The following is a 6,000-nucleotide window of genomic DNA, read 5'->3' as shown; positions in this document are numbered from 1 at the left end:
CGATTTCATAGATGCCATTTTAATATATTCCAAGACAAAAGAAGAACATCGAGCTCATTTGAAGACCACACTGGAAACATTGAGGAAAGAAAAGCTTTACGCGAAATTTTTTAAGTGTGAGTTCTGGCTGTCCGAAGTACAATTTCTCGGACATATTGTTAATGAGAAAGGAATCCAGGTAGATCCAGCCAAAATAGAAGCCATTTTGAAATGGGAGAAACCCAAGACCCCGACGCAAGTTCGAAGTTTTCTGGGGTTGGCTGGCTACTATCGGAGATTTATTCAGAATTTTTAAAAAATAGTGGTTCCTTTGACATCATTGACCCGAAAATCTGTTAAATTTGAATGGGGACCAAAACAAGAAGAGGCATTTGAAATTCTCAAACAGAAATTAACAAATGCACCTATCTTAGCCTTGCCTAACGGACAAGAAAACTTCATTGTATATTGTGATGCTTCGCATACAGGAATGAGATGTGTTTTAATGCAAGGGAAGAAGGTAATTGCTTATGCGTCAAGACAGTTAAAAGTTCATGAAAAGAATTACACCACACATGATCTTGAACTTGGAGCTATAATTTTCGCATTGAAATTATGGCTACATTATTTATATGGTGTAAAATTTACCGTTTATACTGATCACAAAAGTTTGAAGCATATATTTGATCAGAAAGAATTGAACATGACACAAAGGCGATGGATGGAGACGTTGAATGATTATGATTGTGAAATTATGTATCATGAAGGCAAAGCTAACATGGTGGCAAACGCTTTAAGTAGAAAAGAGCATGAAAAGCCAAAAAGAGTACGAGCTTTGAGGTTAGAACTCAAAATTGATCTATTAACTGAGATTAAGGAAGCTCAGAAATTGGCACTAGAACAAGAGAGTATAAAGGCCGAAAAAGAGAATGCTACAATAGACCAGTTGGTAAAAGGCAACGATGAGATACTCAGATTAGGGAAAAGAATCTGGGTGCCGATGGTTGGAAGTTTACAAGAGAAAATCCTAGAAGAAGCTCACAAATCCAAGTATATGATGCATCCGGGTAGTGATAAGATGTATCATAATCTTAAGGATGATTATTGGTGGATTGGAATGAAGAAAGAGATCGCTCTGTATGTGGCAAAATGTTTAACATGTTCAAAGGTTAAGGCCGAGCATCAAAAGCCACTGGGATTGTTAACACAACCCGAAATCCCGATATGGAAATGGGATATGATTACCATGGATTTCATTATGAAATTACCTAAGATGTCACGACAAAATGATGCTATTTGGGTCATTGTTGATAGACTGACCAAATCAGCCCATTTCATTCCGATTCAAGAAACATATAGCATGGATAAATTGGCACAACTATATGTGCAGAACATTGTAGCATTACACGGCGTGCCATTATCAATTATATCCGATAGAGACAGTCGTTTTACCTCCAACTTCTGGAGAAGTTTTCAAAAAGCGATGGGTACGCGTTTAAATTTAAGTACTGCTTATCATCCACAGACCGATTGACAAAGTGAAAGAATGATTCAAACTTTGGAAGATATGCTTCGCGCTTGTGTTATAGATTTGGGTGGTAGTTGGGATACTCACCTATCTCTGATGGAATTTTCATATAACAATAGTTATCACACAAGCATACAAATGTTTCCATACTAAGCACTATACGGACGGAAATGTAGAACACCTGTATGTTGGTCTGAAATTGGTGATAATCAGCTATCAGGTCCCGAGATTGTTCAAAGAACAACTGACCAAGTGATACAAATCCGAGAAAGATTGAAAGCAGCACGTGACAGACAGAAGAGTTATGCTGACGTGAGATGAAAAACGTTAGAATTCAAAGAAGGAGACAAAGTGTTGCTCAAAGTATCACTTTGGAAAGGCGTAGTTCATTTTGGAAAGAAAGGGAAGTTAAGACCACGTTTTGTTGGACCATTCAAGATTGTTGAAAGAATAGGTCCTGTGGCTTATCGCCTTGATTACCCGAAGAGATGCAAGGAATCCATGACGTATTTCACGTATCGAATCTACGAAAATGTTTAGCTGATGAGACTTTTGCTATGCCTCTAAAAGACGTACAAGTGAATGAGGGACTCAAATTTGTGGAAGAGTCGATACGGATTGAAGATAGTCAAACTAAGTTTCTGAAACGTAAAAGATTGAAATTGGTAAAGGTTAGATAGAATTCGCGGAGAAGTCCGGAATTCACTTGGGAACTTGAATCTGAGATGAAACGAAAATATCTACATCTGTTTACATGAATCTCGAGGACGAGATTTTTCAAAAGGTGGGGAGGATGTAACACCGTGAAAGTACCTTATCTAGTTTTGGGTTAAAAATGCCAAATCTGGAAGTAGAGGGACTAAAAAAGGAATTTCTGAAACTTTTGCAAGTTCGCGTATCGCGGAGATGCAAAGAAGAACATCTTCGCATATCGCGAAGTTGCTGGCACACAATTCAACGTTATCCAGTGACGAGGCGACAAGTGTCAGCACAGGGTTAATTTTGCGGCGCCGTACATGCATCTTCACGTATCGCGAACCGCCATATGCTGCATCTTCGCTTATCGAGAAGATGCACAAAAATGCCTATAAATAGGGCAGCCACGAACTCAGCCCATTCATCCCATTTTCACACTCATTATCACACACTTAACCTAGGGATTCGTGCCAAGGAAGTTCCGAGGTTCCGAGGGCTGTTCTCGCGAAGAACGGGGTGATGTTACGCTGTTGAACGAGCTACTGATCTTGTAAACGAAGCACAAGCTGAAGTGCTGCTGATTTCTTAAGTTCTTAGTTCCGTCTAGCCGATTAAGGTAGGATTAAGGTTAAGTTACTTTACTAGTTACTTTAAATACATAGATATAACTTAGTAAAGGGTATAGTCGTTAAACTGCTAATGTTTTTCCAAGTAATGTTTTATAAAGTAAAGACGTTGCTTCCATGCGAAGTAAAGTTATCAAAACTATTATTTTGATGGGCACATAGTAACTGGAGGGGGGGGGGGGTATCATTAGTAGACTCTTCTTGTCTAAGGAAAACAATTCGTATACATCCCAATGAACAGCGGGACCCGTTTGCTTACCTGGAGAAGTTTGCCAACGTGATATCCTTTATTAGGCCAAAGCGTGCTATTCCAAACGTCATATGTAAATCTAAATTATTTTCATAAAACGACTATAACTATACTAAGGTTAGGTCAGACCTAAGTGTCTGCTGATCAAACTTCGAGTCTGCTGAACTGAATCAGACTTCACGTCTGCTGAGCAGACCTCGAGTCTGCTGAACTGAATCAGACTTCAAGTCTGCTGATCAGACCTCGAGTCTGCTGAACTGAAACAGACTTAAAAGTCTGCTGAATAACACCAACTAGGTACTTATGTATACCTATTATGAATATAGGTTGATAGCATACTAAAGCTAAGGATTTTGATATTCCGACTGATATTATAAGGTGAACACGTTAACCTTTTACTGTCTGAACTGATTTTACTATTGTAATAGACTGGTTGTTTATTACAAAGAGTCTGATAAATGTTTGCATGAGATAAAATCTCTAAAAATCGTTATAATACAAAATAGATAATAAAAAACAACTCAGACCCAATACACATGTGTCTGGATTCAAACATAACTGATAATTGGCATACAAAACCAAGTCAGTCATAACTAGTTCTCCATAAGGGTTACATAGCCTAGGGGAAGGTTGTCTCCGAACAGGGGCTATGTACTCGGGGAACCTTTGAATTGTGTGTGTAGGGCAGTGGTACAAATCCCGGGAATGGACAGACATTCGTGCTGAGTTTGTGAAACAGAAAACTATGTTTGTATTTAACGACTGTTATAAATGTTTTATCGAGTCAACGTTTCTCCAGCATATAGCTGACGTGTTTTTCCCACCATTGCAGGTAATTAGATGACAATAGATGGTATACAAGGATTGGAGTCATAGAAAATCGCTCGAGATGGCTCGTTTTTTAATATTATAAATCCTTGTATTATTAAAATAACTGTTTTGTAAAACTGAATCTCGCGTGTTTAATTCCCGAGTAATTTTGATAATGTAAATTAATATTTTAATATTTAAAAACTTTCGCTAAAATAAACCCGCTACTCTGATACATTTACAAAACAGGTACCAACTGTTGGTCACACCTCTAGGCCCTGAATCGGGGTGTGACAATTAACTAAAAGTCCGTTACACCTATGTAAAAAGTCGATTCGGTGCGTAAAAAATGTTGTAAATTTTCTACGTAAATTTAACGTCCTACGTATATTACGTATATGTAAAAAAATTCAAAAAAGAAATTGTTACGTTGAGTTCTTTCGAGTTTTTAAAAGTCAAAGTGCTTCTTAAAAAAATACACACACACATATAAATTGTATTGCTCTTTTACATATAGTGTTACCTTCTTTCTCCGGACCAGATATGTAAAAAAACCGGTTTAGAACTTGATCCGGTACTCATTTAAAATCGGTTTGGGACAAACAAGTTTCCAAACCGACCGACCGACCCCGTGATTCAATTGTAGATTCGGACATTGAATAACCCAACAGGTTTTCAAAACCGACTCGATTTGAAGAAAAAAATGGTTTTTGTGGCCTTAAAACTGCTTATTCACCGTTAACTGGTTTAATAATAGAACCAAACCGGTATGATTGGATCGAACAATTTTACCTCTAAACTGGTTTATAAACCGAACCGGTTTGTGTCAAACCAGTTTTGACCATGCGTTGACCACAGCGGACGGGTTCTTAATCTGAACCTGTTTAGCACAGAAACTGGTTTGGGACCCTGTCTACACTTCCAGCTAGAGGTGCACAAAAAAACAGAACCTGGAACCGGACCCGAAAAAAATACCCGGAACCTGTTTTTTTTATACCCGAACCCGTACCCGACCCTACCCGTAGGGTACGGATAGGTTATGTATTTCAGTACCAAAACCCGTACCCGAAACCGGACCCGATTTATACCCGGTAATACCCGAAAACCCGAACCGGTTCCATACCCGGAACCGGGTTTTTTCCAATACCCGAAACCGGGCTTTTCAAATACCTGATTTATACCCGAAATTACCCGAAAAATACCTGAAAAATACCCGAAAATACCCCTAAAAATTGTAACCCCTTAAAAAAATCCAATCTATACCCGAATAAACCAAAAAAAACCCAAAAATAGGGTTTTTTCATTACCTGAAAATAGGGTATTCAAATACCCGGTTTTAGAATACCCGGTTCGATACCCGACCTGAACCCGATGCGTAGGGTATGGTTTTTAGAAAGAATACCCGGACCTGAACCCGACCCGGGTATTGCCAATACCTAATTTTCCAATACCCGATCATACCCGAACCCGGTTCTATACCCGAACCCGATTTATGCACCTCTACTTCCAGCCAAGACTCCCAGGTCTTAAAAGAGTCCAAGAAAACTATTTGTCTAGGCCCACCTGCCTACAGTTTTATTCAATATCACAGCCTGCAATTTATTCAATTATATCAGCCCAATTGAGTCAATTGCACACATGTAAAGCCCAGCTATAAATAATTTATCAAAGCCCACTATTATTATTATTATTATTATTATTATTATTATTATTATTATTATTATTATTATTATTATTATTATTATTATTATGTGTATTTTCAATGAGTTTAGCTCACGTCAAAACAAAAGATATCATATTTATCAATTTTGTTTCCTAATTCTGTTAAGGTATAAACCTTGAAAGTGGCATCTTTTTTTAATTGCTTCCACTTAAATCCGCATAATAATAACTACACATCAAAGTGATCATTTTATGATAATATTATGGTGTTGCAAGTAGTATGCGAATTTGGTTGTATATAGACACAATCGAATTGAATTCAAATTCTGTTAGTGATTACATTGAAATTAGTGTAAGGGGGAATGTCGAAAGCTTAATTTAAACTTATAATTTTATTTTAATTTAAAATTATGTATATGGTTCGAGTGTCTCATATTGTATTGGTTAAG

This window comes from Bidens hawaiensis, unplaced genomic scaffold (genome assembly GCF_021521415.1).
Source record: "Bidens hawaiensis isolate Kalapana, Puna unplaced genomic scaffold, B.hawaiensis_p1.1 tig00019670_1, whole genome shotgun sequence".
Lineage (NCBI taxonomy): Eukaryota > Viridiplantae > Streptophyta > Magnoliopsida > Asterales > Asteraceae > Bidens > Bidens hawaiensis.
Note: the sequence above shows the minus strand (reverse complement) of the source record.